The 21,210-nt window shown below is 39.0% G+C and overlaps 1 non-coding gene across 1 annotated transcript; it reads right to left on the reverse strand.

Annotated features, from left to right (window-relative positions):
* Window positions 1–419: 419 nt before the first annotated feature.
* LOC145573349 (small nucleolar RNA R71) lies at window positions 420–525 on the reverse strand. The gene has a single exon (XR_014097396.1). It is a non-coding gene; the product is annotated as a small nucleolar RNA R71 (small nucleolar RNA).
* Window positions 526–21,210: the final 20,685 nt, after the last annotated feature.

The following is a 21,210-nucleotide window of genomic DNA, read 5'->3' on the forward strand; positions in this document are numbered from 1 at the left end:
TGAAGAAGAGCCACAACAAGAAGAACAAGAAAGAATGGGAGAAAATCCGAGAGTGGCATTGAAAGAATTGGGGATTCCCGGTGCATATAGATTTGAGAGTGGGATTGCTCCGCCTACAACACCGGCAAATGATTTTGAAATAAGACTGGCAATGATTACTTTGATAGAGAGGCGACAATTTAGTGGGGCCAAGCATGAAAGCCCACTAAACCATCTCAAGGAGTTCGAGAAGTATTGCAATACTATCAAGGTGAACGGAATTTCCCAAGAATTCATCCGCCTCAAGCTCTTTCCCTTTTCTCTCATAGGCCGTGCTTTGGAATGGCTAGATAAGGAGGTAAAGCCGAATTCTCTAAGGACATGGGACGAGGTCACCAAGGAATTTCTATCCCATTTCTATCCTCAAAAGAAAACGGCGGAAGCTAGAGCTTTGATTCAAGGTTTCAAGCAAAAGCCAAATGAGAGCCTCTATGAAGCATGGGAGAGATACAAGGAGTATCAAAGAGAATTTCCTCATCACGGAATTCCAACCTATCAAATCATTCAAATTTTCTATGGAGGTCTTAACCCTCAAGGAAAATCATGTTTAGATGGAGGAGCCGGAGGTCTTATCATGAACAAAACGGAAGAGGAAGTGGTGGACATAATTGAGGACGTAGTGAGGTATTATAGAGATTGGCAAGATGGAGAAAGAGAATCAACTAGCAAGAGTAGCTCTTCGGTGTACTCGGTTGATCATCTAAATGCAATCAACAATCTATCCTCTCAAATGACAAACTTGGGGAAGGAGATATCCGCTATCAAGGCAAAGTTGGAAAGTGCTACCTACCAAGTCTCAAGTCTTCCCTCCCAAACTAAGGGGAGAGGTACGTCTTCTAATTCTCAACCCCTTCCTTCTTCTAGTAACATGCCTAGTGGATGCTTGTTTTGTGATGATTGTGGGTCGTATGAGCATGATGTTTCTAGTTGCCCTCATGCATGTATGGATGTTTGTGATGATCAAGATGGAAATGTGAATGAGCATGTGAACTATGTGTCAAATAATCATGATTCTAGGTTTGAGAATCAAAGAGGTCAATGGAATAGGAATTACAACAATCATAGCAATTTTGACAACTATAACCAAGGTGGTGGTTATAGGAACCAAGGTTCTCGAGGTAACTATAACAATCAAGGTTATAGTAGCCAAAATCAAAACAAAAATTATGGTAATCAAAACCAAGGTTATGGGAATCATAATCAAGGTAGTGGTAACCATAATCAAGGTTATGGTTAAAATCAAAGTAGGGGTAATTGGAACAATCAAGGGAGAGGCAATTTTCAAAAAAATGCTCAAAGAGCCCCTCCACCCGGATTTGCTCCAAAAGCCCAAAATGATAATTCCTATGTTCATTCCTCTTCTTCTTCGCATAGAACAAATTTGGAAGAAATCATTGAAAATCAAAAAAAGTTGTTAAAAAGTTACATGACCGTAAGTGATAAGAAATTTAATGAAATGATGGCTCATAATAATATGCTTGAAAACCAAATTTCTCAACTTGCTAATGCTTTGAAAGACCATGCTAGTCCTTCTTCTTTACCTTCCCAAGGCCTAGATCCTAAGAGACCGGTCAATGCTATTGTCACAAGGAGTGGTAAGGTCCTTGAGGAAAGTTTGCCTAGGATGAGTGAGACTAAAGAGGGCACAAAAGGGGCGTTGGTTGAAGATGAGAGAAATGGTGCATCTTTGAGTGAGGTTGACATTGAGAAACCTAGTGAGGTGAGAGTGGAGAAAGAGATTGTGAAACCTAAGCTTCCTTATCTTCATGATACACAAGTTAGATGAACAATTTGGAAGATTTATAGACATGCTTAAGCAACTTCACCTCTCTTAACCATTTACCGAAGTTGTCACCCAAATGCCCAACTACGCAAAATTCCTCAAGGACATTTTGAGTGGTAGGAGAACATGTGATGGTGTAGAGACGGTGAACTTGACCGAGAATTGTAGTGCTATCATAATGAACAAGATGCCATCTAAGCTAAAAGATCCCGGAAACTTTTCTATCCCTTGTGCCATTTATAAAATGCAAATTGAGAATGCCTTGTGTGACCTAGGAGCTAGTGTTAGCCTTATGCCATACTCGGTATACCAAAGACTTGAGCTAGGAGAACTCTTACCTACTAACATCACTTTGCAATTGGCCGATAGGTCAATTAAGTTCCCTAAGGGTAAGGTAGAGGATGTTCCTTTAAGGGTCGGGAAATTTGTTATTCCGGTGGATTTTGTTGTGCTTGAGATGGATGAAGATGCTAATATCCCCATCATTCTAGGGAGACCATTCCTTGCTACTTCGGGTGCTTTGATAGATGTAAAAAGTGCTAAAATTTCACTCAAAGTAGGGGATGAAGTGATAGAATTTGATTTGAATGATAGCATGAAATATCCAAGTTCTTCTCTAGAAAATTGTATGTTAATTGATTCTCTCGATCATGTTGTGTCTTCCATGCATGAGCAATTACTCACTTTTAACGATGCTCTTGAGAATGTTTTGTTAAATAAGGAGAAGATAGGTACCCCAAACAAGGAGATGGGTTTGTATGAAGATTTGCTCAATGGAAGCTTTGAGGATGATGAAGAACAAATGTGTTTGAGCATTTCTAGCCAAGAATCGTTGCAAGTGGCAACATCAAAGGAAGGTAAAGGCGCTCCAATGGTTGAGCTCAAACCTCTTCCATCACACCTTAGGTATGAGTTTTTGGGACCCAACTCCACTTTTCCCGTGATTGTTAGCTGCGCTCTTCTTTGAGTGAGCATCAAGCTCAAAAGTTGTGTGGTGTTTTGAAAAAGCACCGAAGTGCTTTGGGTTATACCATTGATGACCTCAAAGGTATAAACCCCGCTTTATGTACACATCACATAACTCTTGAGGATGGTACTTTACCTTCTATTGAGAGGCAACGAAAGCTACACCCCCCAAATGGGAGAGGTAGTGAAAAAGGAGATCACCAAACTTTTGGATGCGGGAATCATATTCCCCATTTCTAGTTCTAGGTGGGTTTCTCCCGTTCACGTTGTCCCAAAGAAGGGAGGTATGACCGTCGTTGAGAATGAGAAAGGTGAGCTCATTCCGACGAGGACGGTCACGAGATGGAGGATGTGTATAGACTATAGACGTCTAAACACATCAACAAAGAAAGATCATTTCCCCCTTCCTTTTATTGATCAAATTCTTGAAAGACTAACAAGGCACAAGTTCTATTGTTTTCTTGATGGTTATTCGGGATTTTTCCAAATCCCTATCCACCCAGATGACCAAGAGAAAACAACCTTCACTTGTCCATATGGTACATTTGCTTATAGGAGAATGCCATTCGGCCTTTGCAATGCTCCCGCGGCATTTCAAAGATGCATGATGAGTATATTTGAAGATATGTTGGAAGAGGAGATGGAGGTTTTTATGGACGACTTCTCCATAGGAGGTGTTTCATTTGAGGCATGCCTTGAAAACCTTGAAAAGTGTCTTGCAAGATGTGAAAAGGTGAACTTGGTCTTGAATTGGGAAAAATGTCACTTCATGGTGGAGGAAGGAATAGTCCTTGGCCACAAGATCTCTCATAAGGGGATAGAAGTGGATAAAGCTAAAATTGAAGTCATTGAAAAGCTTCCACCTCCGGTGAACGTAAAGGGAGTGAGATCTTTCTTAGGGCATGCTGGGTTTTATAGAAGATTCATCAAGGATTTCTCGCTCATTGCAAAGCCTCTTAATGATCTTCTTCAAAAAGATGCCGACTTTGTGTTTGATGATAAGTGTTTGGAGGCATTCAATAAGTTGAAGAAAGCTCTAATCTCTACTCCTATTGTACAAGCTCTAAGATGGGATTTACCATTTGAGTTGATGTGTGGTGCAAGCGATTCGGCAATAGGAGGTGTTTTGGGTCAAAGAGTGGACAAGAAACTTCATGTGATCTATTATATGTCCAAGACTCTAAATGGAGCTCAACGGAATTACACTACAACGGAGAAGGAATTTTTGGCCATAGTTCATGCTTTTGAGAAGTTCTGTTGTTATCTATTGGGTTCCAAAACCATTGTCTTTACCGATCATGCGGCTCTCAAGTATCTTCTTGCTAAGAAAGAGTCCAAGCCAAGGTTGATTCGGTGGGTTCTTGAGCTCCAAACCTTTGACATTGAGATTAGGGATAAAAGAGGAGCGGAAAATGTTGTGGCGGACCATCTTTCTCGTTTGGAAGATTTTCAAATTCAAGATGATGGTTCTCCAATTGAGAATAGAATGCTTGATGATTTCTTGTATGCTATTGAGGCGAGGGAACTCCCATGGTTTGCCGATTTAGTGAACTTTCTCGCATGTGGGGAGTTTCCTCCTTCTTTTTCTAAGAATCAAAGAAAGAAGCTCAATAGAGAGGCACGGCATTATGTGTGGGATGATCCCATCTTATACAAGCGTGGGGTTGATGGTTTACTTAGACGTTGTGTGCCAAACGAAGAAGTGCCTAGTGTCTTGAAAATGTGCCATTCGGATCCAAGCGGGGGCCATATGGGCGCCTCTAGGACCGCCACTAAGGTCCTTCAATGCGGATTATGGTGGCCACATCTCTTTAAGGATTCATGGGGCTTTGTCAAGACATGTGACCGATGTCAAAGAGTTGGGAACATCTCCAAGAGAAATGAAATGCCTCAACAACCCATACTTGAGTTGGAAGTGTTTGATGTGTGGGTTATTGATTTTATGGGACCTTTCCCCTCACCTTTCGGAAATCAATATATTCTTGTGGCGGTTGATTACGTGTCTAAGTGGGTTGAGGCCATTGCCTCCCCAACTAATGATCACAAGGTGGTTATGAAGTTGTTTAAAAAGATAATATTTCCATGATTTGGGGTTCCCAAGGCGGTGATAAGCGACAATGGTTCTCATTTTATTCACCATGCATTTCAAAAGATGTTAAGAAAGCATGAATTCCATCAAAGATTCGGCCTCCCATATCATCCTCAATCGAGCGGTCAAGTGGAAGTGTCTAATCGTCAAATCAAACTTATCCTTGAAAAGACGGTTGCGAGAAATCGAAAGGATTGGTCGGATAAGTTGGATGATGCTCTTTCGGCCTATCGAACGGCTTTTAAGACCCCCATAGGTACCACTCCATACCGCCTAGTCTACGGCAAGTCATGCCATCTCCCGGTTGAAATCGAACACCGTGCTTTGCGGGCAATCAAGAAGATAAACTTTGACTTGGCAAGTGCGGGGGAGAAAAGGTGGTTAGATCTTCATGAGTTAGAGGAGCTTCGGTTTGATGCTTATGATTGTGCTAGTGTGTATAAAGCTCGTTCCAAGGAAATCCATGACAAGCTTATTGAGAAGAAAGATTTTTGTGTTGGCGATAAGGTTCTTCTCTACAATTCAAAAATGAAGTTGTTTCCCGGAAAGCTCATGTCAAGATGGAGCGGTCCCTATTTGGTCAAGAATGTTTTTCCAAGTGGTGTTGTAGAGGTCTCAATGATGGATTCTTCTTCTCCATTTAAGGTCAATGGCCATCGTCTCAAGAAGTATTTCGACGGTGCTTTTGTTGGCCTTGTTCACTCATTGCTTTTCCGGCAACCACCTTAGTTGGTGGAGGACGTCGAGCTATGACGTTAAACAAGCGCTACCCGGGAGGCAACCCGGTTTTCTAACCTTTTTCTTTTGATTTTACATTTTTCTTCACTTCTTTTATGTTTGAGATTTTTCTTATTTCTCTTTCTTTTTAAGTGCTTCCTTGATTTTACGTACCATGAGATTGATTCGGAGACAATTTCCAACAATTTTGGTGTTATTTCAAGCTTTCTCGAGGTTTGGTTAGGTTTAGGTGGAATATTGTTGGGGTTTTACGCCCTCATGTTTGCACTTTTTAAGCTTTCAAATATCCCCTTATGCAAACACGAGAGTATTTTCATGGCCGACATATTATTGCTTGGTGCACGCGCACCAAAGGCTGCGCGCGCGCACCAAAGGGGTCAGAAATTTTTCATTTCTTTTGGCAAAAATTACAAGTTTTCAAACCATCCCTGTACCCACCTGGTGTGCACGCACCATAACCCTGCGCGCGCGCACCATTGGGGTCAGGGATTGGCCGAATTTCCAAGCATAAACAACCCCCCTGGTGCGCACGCACCCCTGCCTGCGTGCACGCACCAGGAGAGCAGGGATTTCTGCCTCTGTCGCCAGCCAACGCAAGCCAAAACCCACTGCGCTGGTGCACACGCACCAGGCTCCTGCGCGCACGCACCAGGCGCAGCAGCCTGGCTCGCGCCCCCCTTTATAACCCCAACGTTTCCACCTTATTTCCCCTTTCTCTCTCCCCGATTTCTTGTTTCTCTATCCTCTCATCAAACCCTATCATCCTTTCTAGAAAATACACCTCAATTTCACCTCTTTTATTTTCATTTTAACACCAAATTACATCAAATTCATCACATTTTCGATTTTTAACAAAAAAAAAAAATCCAGATTTTCGAACCATAAATTCGAAAATTTTGGGTTATTTTCGAAATTTTGAGAATTTGTGTGAGGTTTGGAACTTATCTTTGGGTGTTCTATTTGTTCTTAAATCTTCATTTTGGGCAATTTGCAAGTAATTCAAGGCTACATTGAGGTATAATTTCTTATTTTCTAGTCATCTTCTTCCTCATTGTTCAAGCTTGAAACCTTGTTTTTTGCTTTCATGGTAGAACTCCATTGTTGGTTCCTTTAACTTGTAATTTGTGTTGAATGATATCATTGAGTGTTAAATTGAAGCTTTTTCATGATTAATTTGTATAATTTGCTTGATTCCTTGATTCACCATTGTTGGTCATTTTTTCTCTCATGGGTATTCTTTATAATGGTTTATTACTTTGATAATTCAATGCTTGAGGTTATTTTTCTCAATTTGACTCATGATTTGGTCTCTTATGTTCATTTTTGCCTTTAATCCATGCTTACTTGTTTCAAATTCATGATTCTATATTAATGGCATTTTGTTCATATGTAGCTATATCATGACTTGGTCTTTTACTTGTTTCTACTTTGAGATAATTGCTTTTGTGCTTGATTCTTGAGCAATTACTTATGTTCTTATTGCAATATGACATATAAGTTTGCTCATGAGTTATGCTTCTTCTTGTAGATGGCTCCAATCCGTCACAAGAAGCGGGCAAGAGCAAGTTCTTGCAAGCCAAGGCATGTTGTTCCACCTCCACCCGAGGTAGAAGAGACATGTAGCATTGAGTTTTCTAAGGAATCACATTGGGATCGTTTCAAATGTCTATCCAAGAGAAAGCTTAGACCAACAAGATTTTACGATCAAGCAACAACCAAGTTTCTTGGCATAGATGAGGATGTTCGGCTTCTTGCAAAGGGCCTTTATCTTTTGGAATTCTTGGATTTGAGCGCCCCTACTTATGCTAGGGTGACTTATGAACTCCTTTCTTCTCTTGAGGTAGTCCGAGAATCGAGTGACGGTTCTTCAAGGACCTTGACATTCCAAATTTTCAATCATGATCACTCATTGACGAATTCTCAACTATGTTCTTACTTCAAGTTTCCTTGGGCCGCGGATGCGGAACAATGTATCTACCCGGCACATGATAGAATTGTAGAGGATCATGGATACAATGAGCAACGTTGGTGGAGAAGTATCTCGGGGGAAAGGAAGTATGAGCCTCAAAATTCCAAGACCGCCTCCATGATTCATCCGGCTATGCGGTATTTTAACCATCTCCTCACTTATGCTCTTTGCTCCAAAGATTCTTTAGGAGCTATCTCTCGAGAGGAGCTTTGTTGGCTATGGATAGCCGACCAAAATGACTTTGAGATCGAGTTGGTGGATTTCACAGAGCACTTCATCAATCGACTATTGGATATTTGGGATGGAGTTAGCCTATCGGGGAGCATCCAATTGGGAGGGATGATTTCTATCCTAGCTCTATGCATCAATGAAGACTATCAGACTTTGTTAAATGAGCTTCCCCCAATTATTGACCCTCGAGAAAAATCTTCTTCTCATTTCCTCAACATTTCCGCCCTTGTGAACCAAAAATTCCTTGATCGTACGAAGAAGGATGATGTCTTTATTTGGAAAGTTTCTCGGGTTAAAGAATGGTTTTTAATCCCATGCAAAGAGGTAACCACCCGGCCAAGAGTGAAAGACTCCTTCTCTTGGAGGCCTCCAATGCAAGATATTCCTCCTTCTATTCGACGTAGGACGAATCAAACAAGAGGCCGATCGACCAATGCTCTCTCATCGAATGTGCCAACCATTCCCTCAGTTGAACCAGAAGGTACACCTATTCCTTCCCCCTCTTCCACTCCTTCTACTTTTGATTTGTCAACCATTCATGCTAGGCTTGATTCTATCGCTAATGTGTTATATTCCATGCCTTCTATGCAACCCTCTAATCTTGGTTATGACTATCATACAAATCAATTGTACGATATGCATGTTCGGAGAAGGGAAATCGAGCCATATGTGAACTACCCTTATCTCCCGGTCCAACAAGGACCTATTCCTCAGTGGGAACCTTTTGATCCTAACATTGGTCCTCGACCTTGCTACCCTTATTGGGAGGGCCCTCATGTTCACCCTAGTTCTATCATGGGCACCACCCCGGTGGTTGTGATTACACGTATGATCCGGCTAATACTTCGCCCTTTCCGGACCCTGAGACTTTTGGGCGGTAGGGTAGGTCGGGTGAGCCGGTCTTAGATGATTGGTCTCAATATTTTGAGGATGATAGAGCTAGGAGGAATGGTAGGTTAAGGGGTAAGGCACCCATGGACGTGAGTGAGATGGCTAGCTCTAGTCATGTGATGGAGACCAGTGAGGGGAGTTCTCATTCTACCCCTTACCATAGTGCAGAGTGATTCTACCATGGCTACCCCCCTTCTTATGTGCTTTATATGATGATTCTCGATTTCCTATATGTCTTTAGGTTTAGAGTTAGGGGGGTAGTCTAGTCTAAGCTTGGGGGTGCTTTCTGCATTTGTTTATGTGCTTTCCCATATTTCCCCCCTGCTTTTGTAGTTCATTCCTGGTCTCCTATGCTTCTGATATTGATCTCTGTGTTGTTCGATTTTATGATGATGCTGTTGTATTTCTGCTGATTTCTCTGCCCGGTTATTAGTTTGTTGTTTGTTTCGCTGATTGTTGTTCGCTGAGTTTCTCTATGTCTTTCTTATGATGATTCCCGATGATGACTGTCTGATTTCTGATCTCCTGATACTATTTTCGTTTGTTGATTCTGACCCTTGCTGCTGTTATTACTGGCTTTTTCTTTATTTTCCTACATTTTATTTTCTATTTTCTTCTTTTCTTTTGTATTGAAGTTACTAACAATTTTCTTTGTATATAGTTTTTTGTTATTCCTCACCTTGCTCTATTTCTTATGCTTTGGATTTCAACGATTCATCAAGGTGCCTTTTTCACCTTTTTAATGTGCAAATGCTTTGGCGCCCGGTGAGATCTTTCTATTTCTTTTCTTTTTCTTCCCTTGGTTGTTTAGTCTAGGTTTAGTTCTAGGAGAAGTTGAATGTTTTGAGGTTGTTTGCTTTCTAACACCCTAGTGTGTTTGGGAACATTGGCGTTGTGGCCGAATGTTCACTTGTTTGTTGATTGGGATTTATGTGTGTTAGCATTATTTCCTTTTTGCTTTCTACTACTCCTATATCTTTCTGTTTTTCATTTCATTTTCCTTTTCTTCTTTTTCTTTTTCTTTCTCTTTTGTTTTCATTTTTCTTCTTGTTTTGCTTTTTTTCCTTTTCTTATTCTTTTGTCTTATTTTTATCTCTTTTCTGTTACAAAAAAAAAAAATAAACCATATACATATAAAAAAAATAAAAATAAAAAAGAAACCAAATTAACCTTGCTTTTGTGAATATGAATAAATGTCTTTGCTTTCACTTTGGCTTTAATACCACTTGATCTTGCACATTGGCTATTTTTTCTTCCTAAATACAATGGTTTGCACGGTTTGAGAGTATCTTTGGTTGATTCAAGGATAGAGTATGCTAAGGTAGCGGTTTAGACCTTTTGGGGCCTTGAAGCTGGATTCTTTTGGTTTGTGGTAAGACGGAGTTGCTTCCTTTGGTGGATTTCACACCTTTAGCAAGTTTTTACTACAATCGTGTGAGGTTTCTCTTTTCAAGCCTTCATCACTCCTGATTGTGCGGCGTGGATCCTCCACCTTTGCATCCCTAATCTTGAATCTTGACTCATAATTCTCAAACACGAGACTGAACCAACTAGGAAGGACTAAGGCCATTTTTCGGGGTGGTAATTTTTCATTTCTAGGATTTTCTCCTTTCTTTTTAGTTCATTGGGTTTACATTTGCCATCTTGCTAACCATTTGAGCCATTCCCCTTCTTTTCAAGCCACATCTTTAGAACTTTAAACCTTTTGTTTCTTTTCGTTCCATTTTTGGTTTTTGTGAAGCAAATGGTCATACCTTTGGAGTTTGTGATCTATAAAGGTGGGAATTGGTTTTATTTGTATGCGAACTCGTCTTTTGTACATATTGTGTATAATGGCAAATGAATATAATCGAAAAAGCCGTCCATAGTTTAAACAAGGCAAGGACATAATAAATGCAATATCGAAAAAGCCGTCCAACGTTACAAGAGGCGAGGACAATTGCTTTGATATAATACAAATTCCATAAAATAAGAAAAAGAAAAATTCAAAAAAACATAGTTTGATGTGATTCTTTTCCCTTTTCTCGCATTAAGGACAATGCTTCCTTTTAGCTTGGGGGAGAAGCGTTTACGCTTTTTTTATATATGCTTGTGGATATAGCTTTGAATAAGCTTGGGGGTATTAGTTTTTTTTGTTTGGTGACTTCTTGGTTTTGGTGTTGAGGTGTGGCCAACCTTTGCTTCATAATCTAGGTGTACCACCAAATTCTAAATTTTAAGTCTACCCCTAACCTTTTGCCCTTACGTTACAACCTTTGGGAAAGTCCTTTCGACCTAGTGGTTGAGTCATGCACCGAGGGAAGGCATTATGAGTTAAAGCCTAAAGAAAAAGGATGCAAGGTCGAGATGTCGAGAACCCTCAAATTCTAATCTTTTTTGGTTCCTTCGTGGAACCATAGAGACGCTTACTAAGGGAAGATTTGAGGCCATTAGGTAGAACGCGGTTAGATTGGTTGGGATGAAAGTGGATTGCGCCTCATTAGTTCTCTACGCTTAGCATACCCTATGTTTCAATCAACCCTCGATATCTTAGAACGTGCTTACCATTGTTGTTTTAGAAAGCTTGATATCCTTTGTGCCTTGATCATGTGCAAAAAGCCATTGTATAAGAATTTCTTTTTAAGGTTTTTAACCTTTTTCTTTTCTTTTCTTTTTACTTTGCCTCCTTTTTAATAAAAAGAGTTATAGATTAACCTCTTTGGAAACCTTTACGAGAGCATCACTCGTCCTCTAGAGCGATCTAGGGGTTTAAATGGCTTATCTTCAGTTGCTAAAATTGACCGTGATTCCTACGAAAGTGAGTTAATGTATATTCTCATCTTCCCTAATTTTCTTGTTTCTTTCTTTGCTTGAGTAGTATCATCATTTTCCCTTGGGTTTAATTTTGTTTTGCTCGAGGACGAGCAAAAGTTTAGCTTGGGGGAATTTGATGAGCGTCGTTTTTGGCGCTCAAAAAAATAAGATTTAGGTTCATTTTCTTTATTTTCTTTCATCATTTTCATATAATTCTTTTAGTTTTACTTGATTTTCCATTTTTTATAATTCACTTTAGTTCTCGATTGGTTTTTACGAGTTTTTCATATTTTTAGTTGATAATTCATAATTTTAGTTTTAGTTTTACCTTGCTACGCTTCCTCTCTTTGTTTTATTTGTGTTTTGTAGGTGAAAAATCAAGTCAATTTGCTCATTTTAGGACTGCCATGTTCGCGGGCATCATCTCGAGTGCACTGATGTTGGGGATGCTCGGGAGCGCGGAGTTTGATCAAGCAAGCAAAGGAGCCAAAGCCCATGCATCGCACAGGGGTGCGCGCGCGCGGCACAGGGGTGCGTGCGCGTAGACCCAGCTGTGCGTGCGCGCGGCTGGGCTGTGCGTGCGCACGACCTGTGCAGCCTTCTTCGCTTGATTTTTCTTATTTATAGCTTTTGACTTTCTTTTTGGGGGGGCGACTGAACTTTGTACTAGAGAGAGAAGTTTTCCAGAAATAGTGGAGAGAGAAAGTAGAGAGAGAAGATTAAGATTATATTCCTTGCTTTAGAAATTGTTGATTGATTGATTTTCTTTTGATTTAGCTTTAAATGAATATGAATTTGATTGAATTTGTTTTGTTTCTTAATTCCACCATGTTTAAGTGAGTAGATTAGTTGCTAGGGAGAAGGGGAAGCATGCTTGATTGATGATTTTTGCTAGTTGATGATGCTAGATTGATTTGAATGGTGCAATTAAATTGGTTGACATAGTTGTGCAAGTGATTGATTGGACTAGGAGTGATCAACCTATAAGATTAATCTAGATTGCATTGCAAATTTCAATGACATGAACCCTTGATTTGAGAATTGCTTTAATTGATTGAATTTGATTGTGATTTTCCTAGCTATCCATTCATAGTGATCCCTAGCTTGGCTTATAGGAGATAACCCTTGAATTCCTTTGATTGCAATTATTGTTTGTCCTTTGCAATGTTTAAATTGATTGAGTGATTTTTCAATTAGCATAATCATTGACCTTGCATGTGGAACCCATATCCCTAGTGTTTAGTATATTGAATTTCTCGATTCATCTAGACTTCTTGATACCTTAGTTACCAACCGCATCTTCTACAAACTTCGAAGTAGCTTGACCTAGGCTATAGCTTACACCTATTCATTCCCTTGGGTTCCACCCTTGACTTACCCTATACTCGTATTAGGTTAGTCGAGTGTTTATAAATTTTCTTTGACTCTAGGAAAGGGTAGAGGACGACCTACATTTTTCCCGTGTCAAATATCCAAACATAGCAAATTCATGTCGAAAATAAACCAATATGTATTTTAGACTTCTCTGCCTTAATTCAATTAAGGCGATTTTTGGCATACATATAAACAAAGAAAATTCATGTCGAACACAATTTTAGAATTGGATTCACTTATATTGTTTCACACATCTCTCCTTCTTCTTCTATAAATAAGTTAATCACTCTGCTAGTTTCTTTGTTAAAACATTAAACAAGGTAAACAAAATGGTTTAGGGTACGAATTTATAACTTGTAAATAAGGTTCTTCCCAAGGCAGATATTCTAAATACATTACAACACTATATTCATCACAATACATATAACCTTACCTTCTTATCTCGATTATTGGCTAAAACATAAGTTAATCATATATAAACCTATACTCTCGGTTGACTTCTTTAATTTGTTAAGTATTCTTCTGATGTGTCGATCAGAGGATACATCTTTCAATTTGCAACAAAATGTAGGTAGTTTGTAGCTTATTAAAAAAAATGAATTTTCTTAGTAGTATAATACTAAGTAATAATGAAGTAATAATGGGTTAGGAAAACAAGGGTATGTAGGTATGTCTTATGTAAAATAAATGGCTACATTTTACATATTGTTGTCTTATATAATCTAAAGCAACACTTTTTAAACCGCTGTATTGTCATATAGTACAAATTGTTCAAGATCAAGGTAACAAACAAGTAATGTTGCCTTTTACTACAAAAGGCAACGTTTGTTATTTTGTTACAATTTTGTCCGTTGCCTATTCTCATTTTTTTTTGTAGTGATACACGCGTTAGTAACTTCAAGGAAAATAATAAACAAACAATTAAATTAAATAATTGAAATAGAGATTTGGGACCAAACCCTCAGAAATTATCAACCTTTTACGTCTAGGATGAAGCTTCGAACTTGGCTAGGTGTGTCTAGAACTAATGAATGTGGAATTTTGTGAGAGGGAAGGTTTAGATAAAGAATAGAGAGAGAATAAGCTTCTAGCTTTAGAGAGAGAGTAAGGATAGAATTAGATGATTGTTGGTCATTGAAAACAGGGAGATACGACCCCTATTTATAGAAAAATAGTCCAGAAACGATAGAAAATATTTCAAGTTCTATACGAAATAAAACTAGCATCTGTCGCCAGGCGACAGATGTTAGTGCCAGGCGACAGACTCTGTCGTTTGGCGCTAATTAAAAGATAAAACTCGCTTTTTACGGAATCCTTTTCTTAATATGATTAAGCAGAAAATTCCGTGTTTATCAAATTAAAATCAGATTTATAATAAAAACACTTATTTTATTCCAAATAAAACTATTTAAAATATAATTATCAATCCTAATACTATTAGAATTTAAAAGAACCTTCTAAATATTCTAGAAGAATAAAATAATCCTAACAACTTTAGGAATAATAATGAATAGGCCCTCCTTTAGGTCATTGGGCCGCATATAAAATTCATTTCGAGCCAAATTTAGTATTTAGGCCATAACTTCCTCTTTATTCATCGGAATTGGGCTTATAATATATCGTTAGAAAGCTCTTTTCAAGACCAACCCAACTACACTATTATTGGACCCTCATCATGGACCAAACTAAATTGGACTGGCTATTTCCATAAATAGAGTAAGAAAAGAATGTTTTCAAAAACAGAAAGAAGTATTCTTATAAAAGCATCCACATCACTAGACTTTTCACACTTTCACCTCGTTCGATAATCTAATGACATGAAAGGTATTCATCACCGGGTTTGGTTTTGGGGAGACACATTTGGGTGTCTACAGAAGCCCCCACTTTGACTGAGTTTGGAGAAACGCAAGTTTCGAAAACAAAAGTCAAAGTAGCGATAGGGACGGAGAATGATTCAGAACGTTCCGCGATCCTAAATCATTCTTGTAACGCCGATACCTGCAAACTAGCGTTAGTTAAACAGATAAAAGAGTTAAGAAACGCGTATCTTGCACCGTCGAGCACACGTCTCTGGAGTAACCAATTTTTTGTTTGACGATCTTCCTCAAGCTAGGGGATATCGCCTGAAGACTGCTCCGCTTGTAGCTACCTTCAATTTTCGCTGTGATAGTCTTCCACATCCTAGGGAACACCATCAAAGATAACTCCGCTTGTAGCCATCTTCTATTGTTTATGACAACTCTCCACATCCTAGGGAACGTCGTCGAAGGTGACTGCTTGTAGCCATCTTCAGTTTTATCGATGTTGATGTTGTGGTCGCGCTTCACTGATTTTGATGTTCACTCGTCTCTGAACAAAAGAGCTTCTTTTTAAGGAATGTTCACCTGTCTCTAAATAATGGAGCTTCGATATGATGCCCACGCGTCTCTGAGCAAAAGAGCTTCGATATGTCCACGTGTCTCTGAAAAAAAGAGCTTGATAGGAATGTCCACGCGTCTCTGAACAAAAGAGCTTTAATATGTCCACGCGTCTCTGAACAAAAGAGCTTGATAATATATCCATGCGTCTCTGAACAAAAGAGCATGATAATATGTCCACGCGTCTCTGAACGATGGAGCTTGAAAGGAATGTCCACGCGTCTCTGAACAAAAGAGCTTTGATAGGATGCCCACGCGTCTCTGAGCAAAAGAGCTTGTAAGGAATGTCCACGCGTCTCTGAACAAAAGAGCTTTGATAGGATGCCCACGCGTCTCTGAGCAAAAGAGCTTGAAAGGAATGTCCACGCATCTCTGAACAAAAGAGCTTTGATAGGATGCCCACGCGTCTCTGAGCAAAAGAGCTTGAAAGGAATGTCAACGCGTCTCTGAACAAAAGAGCTTTATGATACTTGAATGTTTGTTGAGATCGTTTGGTTGGCTACGAACAGGAGCTTTGCTGAATGGTTGTATCATGTTAAAATCAAAAGATTGCCTAAAGACTTTTCTGGTGTTTTTCTTAGGGTTGACCTAAGGTGATTGACTGACTTGAGGTTGACTCAATGTGTTTTGACACGTGTGTGACACTTATGTGATTTAATATGTTTTGACATATGTGTTAGACTAAGTTCGAGGTGACATGACTCAACGTGCATGACTCGTGTATACATGTGCTTGACTCAAAATGCAAAAAAGCAAAAAATTTCCGTCATTTTTTGTGGAGGGTACCGACTTTCTCCCGAAAAAGAAAGACACAAAAAAGAATCGAAGTGTTGGAGGTGCATGTTGAATGAGCTTAGTCGAATGTATGCATTGACGTTGTATCTCATAGTGCAAGGATTAATTCACCCTAGGCTATCTCGATTTTTGACTCGACGATGAAAGTATTTGGGTAACTTAGGCACGGAGGCTAAGTACTTCATACTTTGTAATGCAATAAGAATTATGATAATGAGTGATCTTGATATGACAAGGCATGCTTCAACGTCATGTTAAGATTTCATCACAAAGGGTTCCTAAAGGTAGGATTATTTGTCTATGTATCTGTGATGTGTGTGAAAGTGACACTAAAGCTAGGCTGCAAAGGCTAAGTGTATGGAATTTTTTTTTGAAAAGAGTCAAATAATGGTGACTCTTAGCCTAGGTAAGCTAATAATGTAGGGATCAAGCCCCCAAGTCTAGCTCTAAATGGATAAGGATGAGCATAGGAGATCCCTTGATATGATCATGCATGAATATGAATATGAATGCATTTTTTATTATGGCCGCACCTCGATGTGAGGTTGGTTACATATCCGTTAGGAATCAGGTTGAACGTAGCTCTAGGCGAACCTCGCACAAGTGTGTATATACCTCAAAGAGGTCTTTGAAGGGTTGTAACGTGGTTAGGCTAAAGGTTAGAGAAGAAAGGTGACAAAGGCTCAAGACCCTAGGTAAGCCCTCAAGGTGTGCAATCTTGCATTTGAAATCTTTATCTTCGTATGCTTGAGATTTCCTCACTTTTGAACTCTCTTTTGTTTATATTTTACTCTCTATCTTTTTTTTTTTTTTTTTTTGCATTTTTTTTTGTGATAAGTGTGGGCAATCCCGATCATGCGGTCTATCACTCACTTGGCATTCATGTTTCTCAGGCACGATACCTTACACTCAATAAGAGACGCAATCTGAGACGTGTTCTTATCAAAGATATATTCATATCAAAGACATTGGAACACTTGCCCTTTTGCACACTTTTATTATTTTTGCTTATTTTAATTTTTTGAAATTACTCAAGCTTTTGTTCTTTGAAAATTACATAAGTTGCACACCATCCCATCCCAAGGTTAGGTAGACGTGGGTCAAAGAAAGAAAGGTCTATCGTAAGACGAGGCTCAAAGTGGTTTATCAAGAAAGGATTGTATATTTGAAGGGTGAAAGCTAATATGATATGGCTACAAGAGGTGCCTCTAATCATAAGTATACCTTGTGCTTAGTTCGACATGGATTTTTTTTTTTTTTTTTTTTTTTTTTTGCAATGATCATATGAAAGAAAATAAATGCTCATTTTATTTAAAAAGTGTAGGGTAAAAATTCTACAGAACAAAATCTAAGGAAAATAAAAGGTACTTATGCTAGACTTATTGGGGAAAGAAAGAATAAAAGAAAATAGAAAAAAAAAAGGTCACGAAATCTTGTCGTTCAAGCTCGCCTCGTGTCTTTTGTTTTATCATCACCCAGTCTTCTTGCCATTTAGAGGTGTGGGAAGCTTGTTATTATCAATTAGATATTGGATGACCTCATTTAGCTTCCAATAGCTCTCAGTAGTATGACCCCTACGTTGATGGTACTTGCAATGTACATTTGGATCCCAACTAGGCAACCTCTTCTCAGGTGGGGGATCTTGAATAGGTCCAATAGAAGTAATGAGTCCCTTGGCATGGAGTCGATCGAAAGCAGTATCATAGCTAATCCCAATAAGAGTGAATTCCTTTCTTAGTTGCTTTCTAGGTCCTTGATTATCCATGGCTAAGACTTCATTGAGGTCAAAGGTACCAACATCGTTACTAGAGTAGGTGTTTTCAGAAGAAGAAGGGTGGTCGTTCCTCTTTCCTTTCTAGCCACTATTGTTATTGTTACTAATCTTGGCCTTCTTGTTGCCCGGAGGAACATGAAGGAGATTTGAATCAATGAGGTCTTGAACGCGATCCTTGAGGGCGAAACATTCTTCGGTGGTGTGACCATGGCCTCTATGATATTGGCAATAGGATTTTGGGTCCCAATTGGAAGACCGTCTCTCAGGTACTGGATCTAGATTTAGACCAATAGGGTGAATGAGACCTTGGCCCTGGAGGTAGTTGAAAGCTTCACTATAAGTCATTCCTATTGGTGTGTATTCATCAATGGTCCGTTTGCCCGCGGCTTAGGAGCATTGAGTTTTTCATTAAATCCTTGACGGGAGGAATAGGAAAAATAGTGATCCTCCTTTTTGTCCTTTCAGTCTTGACAATGAGAACCTTGTTCGATAACCATCATCCGGTTCGCGAGTCCTTTTATTACACCTATAAACATGACAACAATATTGCGTAGTTCATGAACGTCCTCTCCCAGACTTGACAAGTTTTCCCCGGTATTACTTAAGAAAACTTCTTCTTTACTAGCCATTATTACGACTATCAAAGAGTGATACTTAAACAAAAAGTGTCGTCTTGGTTAAACATTCTTCTATCCTCAATCAAGTGCTGCGGAAAGGGGGGTTAGGGGTAAGTTTTTTTTTTTTTTAATTTTTGATTCAAGCTCTATTCAACATGCAATAGATGGGAAGAGAACATGGAAGGAAAAGAAGAATGATATGGGTGAAAGAGAAATATGGGAGAATTAGGAACAGAATAGGCCCCCAACTCGAATGACGGAAATAACGACTCATGCATGAACCTAAGACATGGTCGTGATGACATATACACAAAGTGTGTGCTAAGACTAGTGAGTGTAGGTGACATGTTTGACTCGTGTCATGACTATGGGACTAGACTGACTTAATTAAGGACTAAACATGACTATTGTCATTAATAAACTGGTTAAACTGATTAATTAGACTCGTCGTGAAGACTCGAGCAAAAACATGGACTGTCGCCGGAGCAACAGGACTGTCGCCAAACGCTAAGGACCAGCGCTAGACGACAACATTGTCGAATGGCGCTAATCACTAGCGCGTGGTGCTACAGTCCAAACCTGTGCGCCATTGCTGGCACATTAGTCTGGGACTGTTTCCAGTATTTTTACTTCAAAGGGACAAGCCTAAAGTCGTACTAAGTCAAGTTTGATCAATTTATTTAGCCTTTAATAATTTATATTAATTAATTAAGCAAAGTCTTTTAGTCATTAATTAGTTTATTTAGACTCATTCACAAGTCAAAAAAACGGTTAGTGTAAACACATATAGGTTATGCACAAACAAATAATGCACAAGTAGTCAAATAGTCACAATATGATGCAATGAGTTTGCAACCTAACCATGGCCCTAGTTTTCTAAAGTTTAGGATGTGGGTTAGTCAAAGAGGGTCCATGGTTATGAGTCCGGATGCACCGCGCGGAAGCCTTACCTTTGGAAGGGTTAGCGCAAGTGGATGGGACCCCGCGAGTTAAACTCGCTTCCACGGTTTGGTGAATTCAACAAACTCGGATGTACCCTTCATTGCCAGGAGCTTTCGATTGGGTAGATGGAGCGTGAATCCCAAGAGGGTTATGGCCATATGTAGAACACATATAGGTTTCAGAAAAAAGGGAAAAACTCAATCAGGAAGTAAAACCGAGCAAACAGTACTAGAAACTAGTCGAAACAAGAAGGTAGATTTCTGGCTCGGTATTGGAAGAATTTAGCGCGAGACAACAGTGCCTGTCGCCAGACGACAATTACTGTTGCCAGGCGACAGAGCCATCGCTTGGTGATGGCGCTGTTTTCTCAGCGCTAATTCCTACATGCCTCGGCAGCTTTCTATTCTTAAATTTTCCAGTTTTTCGCAGCGTTATTTCGACTTTAGTTGTGAAAGATATTTCCCTAATTTCCTACGTGTAAAAATCCTATGTTTTTTTATGCATTACGGATGGTCTTTCCAATGCGGACCTTTTTATGCTTATGCCAATAATGTTAATCAAAATTACGCACATAAAATACGTAGAACTTTTCGAGTCTCATCCACTCATTCTAAATCATTGCCAAAATAAATTTTAGGAATTAAAATAGAAATCCTCCTCAGTGGAGTCGCCAAAAAATTGTAGGGAATACTTCAAGCATCCCACACTTGAGCCCCACTGTGATCATACACTTAAGCATGGTGGCGTCCAAAGGGAAGGAAGCTAGAGTAAAAGAGTCGCCAACAAGTTTTAGGAACTTGTAAACCGTTCACAGGGTGAAGGTTACACCCTTCACGATCCATGAGATCGCTAACTCCATAGGTCTGGAACCATGATTGGATATTCGGGGATGAAGGTACAAATCCAACATATAAGAGATTGAACCTGCCCTAAATAGGCCTCTACTTTATTCTTCTCGTATTCATGTGCGCTTTCTGACTAACATACAACCACTAGGTTAACCTTAAACCTGTTTAATCTATGTTGGTTGAATATTAATGCACAAGCAAAACTATTATTGGTGATCACTTGAATTATAATCATATTAGCCTAAACAAGATTATTAATTATCTTATTAAGCGTGATTACAAGTACAAATTCCCTTTAAACATGCATAAAAGGCGTGATCAAGCAATAACAAATAATAATATCAAGCAACATAATATCCATCATCAATCATAATAATCTCAATCTCATCAAAGCATAACAATAATAGCAAGATCCTAGGCATAATACTAACAAGATTAATAACAAACCCTAGCATGTCACTAAACAATAAAGATCAAAGCTTTATTCCTAACATGATACTAACATGATAGAAGGAAAGAATAGGAAGCATCATAGAAACATGCATGATGTAAGAAATATTAGTTATTACCCTAAACATGATACTAGGAAGCAATAAACATCCTAACATGATACTAGGAATAAAAAATTATCAAAGCATGATTTCTATATCAAAATAACAATTAAATTACTTACTTGGATGCCTTGTATCTCTTTTTAATAACAAAATACACACGTTAGTAACTTCAAGGAAAATAATAAACAAACAAATAAATTAAATAATTGAAATAGAGATTTGGGATCAAACCCTCAGAAATTATCAACCTTTCACGTGTAAGGAGAAGACAACTTCGAACTTGGCTAGGTGCGTCTAGAACTAATGAATGTGGAATTTTGTGAGAGGGAAGGTTTAGAAAAAGAATAGAGAGAGAATAAGCTTTTAGCTTTAGGGAGAGAGTAAGGATAG

Source organism: Chenopodium album, chromosome 12, assembly GCF_948465745.1.
Source record: "Chenopodium album chromosome 12, dcCheAlbu1.1, whole genome shotgun sequence".
NCBI classification, from domain to species: Eukaryota; Viridiplantae; Streptophyta; class Magnoliopsida; order Caryophyllales; family Amaranthaceae; genus Chenopodium; species Chenopodium album.